Below are 1,923 nucleotides of genomic sequence, written 5' to 3' on the forward strand. Positions count from 1 at the left end.
ACACTGGCCTGTATGGGAGGGTGGCAAGAAAGAAGCCATTACTCACTCAAAAAGTACCATCTGAAAGCACGTCTGGAGTTTGCCAGAAAGCATGAGAGTGACCCAGCTGCGATGTGGAAAAAGGTTTTGTGGTCAGATGAGACCAAGATAGAGCTTTTTGGCCAAAACTCAAAGCGCTATGTGTGGCGCAAACCTAACACTGCCCATGCCTCAAGACACACCATCCCTACAGTGAAGTATGGTGGTGGCAGCATCATGCTGTGGGGATGCTTCTCATCAGCAGGGACTGGGCATCTTGTTAAAATTGAAGGAAGAATGGATGGAGCAAAATACAGGGAAATACTGCAAGAGAACCTGCTTCAGTCCGCTAAAAAGCTAAAGCTTGGGAGGAAATTCACCTTTCAGCAGGACAATGATCCCAAGCACAAGGCCAAAGCAACATTGGAGTGGCTCAAGAACAAAAAGGTGAATGTCCTACAGTGGTCCAGTCAAAGTCCTGATCTCAATCCCATTGAGAATCTGTGGCACTATTTGAAAATTGCGGTCCACAAGCGTCGTCCAACCAACCTGAACAACCTGGAGCAAATCTGCCAAGAAGAATGGGCCAAAATCACTCCGACACTGTGTGCAAAGCTGGTACATAATTACCCCAAAAGACTTAAAGCTGTTATTGCAGCGAAAGGTGGCTCTACCAAATATTAATGTGTGGGGGTTGAATACTTATGCAAGCAAGATATTTCAGTTTTTTATTTTTCTTAAAAATATTTCCCAACATAAAACCAATGTCACCTTACAATAATTGATTTTGAGTTTTAGTGTTTTAAAATAAAATATCAAACAGAACGAAATTTCAGTGTACCATTTGTAATTCAGTAATATGAGAGAATTGGTCAGGGGTCTGAATACTTTTGCAAGGCACTGTACATATATATTTTGAATATATGCAGCTCCCCTCTGTAACCTGGCATTGCAGTCGCCCCGAGCGATGGCCACCGGATGATTTTAAATGGACGAACACTCTGTCGAGACCCACCCACCTGCTGATTGGGGACCGGCACAGCCAATCATCCACGGCCCCTCCTCTCAACCAAACCCAACAGGTAGCAAAGTCTCAAACGAGCGCCCGTCTGTAAACAATAAATTAATCGTACAAATCAACTCCAAAAAGACACACAATAAACCAATTTCCCCATACAAATTATACCAACACTAATTTACACATAGATTTTTTAAATTTTCTGCTGTTCATGTTGATTTTTCTCTCTATGCAGATTGTTTTTAACAAATTCAAATCGTCCACATGCCTCGCAATCTGTGCACAACAAAGCCAAATAATGAGTCACAGCTCTTTGTTGCAAGAGGAGTTTTTTCTGTGTATCACTTAGTGAAATGCCATCACTTTGAGTCTGCCAGAGTCTTCCTCCAAGTAGGGGTACAGATATTTCTAACAGTCTGCATAAGGTCTGGGTTTGGGTCCAGGAAAACAAAGCATTACCTACTGTACCTGAAATCTAAACAGTTATCACATTTCGCCATACAAACCAGTTCTGTGGAAGAACATACATTCTCCCCAGTAACAGAATATATGCAGATCTTGGTGTCAGTTTAAGCCACGAGTGACGTTCTGTGCAAGACGGATACTACAATTATCCCATTGTCTTGTAGGTGATCTCCGGGTTGCCGAGGTACCTGAATTTACAGAAGGGAACTGCCACATCAGCTTGCATCTCAAGGACATCACAAATCTTCCATTGTGCCTGAGAAAGCTTAAATGGCTACTAAGCACCTGCAAAGATGGCTGGAAGGCTTACTACAAGCAATCTGTGTTCCTAGCTGGCATGGGCGTAGCCTTTCTCTACACTACGGTCTTGGGGTTTAACTGTATAACGATTGGGTACTCCTGCACTCGGGATCAGCGGGTCT

At 43.2% G+C, this 1,923-nt stretch overlaps 1 pseudogene; it reads left to right on the plus strand.

Annotated features, from left to right (window-relative positions):
- Positions 1-1,006: 1,006 nt before the first annotated feature.
- The window catches only part of LOC117399210 (solute carrier family 40 protein member 1-like), a 4,014-nt pseudogene continuing 3,097 nt past the window's right edge, over positions 1,007-1,923 (plus strand).

This window comes from Acipenser ruthenus, chromosome 4, assembly GCF_902713425.1.
Source record: "Acipenser ruthenus chromosome 4, fAciRut3.2 maternal haplotype, whole genome shotgun sequence".
NCBI classification, from domain to species: domain Eukaryota; kingdom Metazoa; phylum Chordata; class Actinopteri; order Acipenseriformes; family Acipenseridae; genus Acipenser; species Acipenser ruthenus.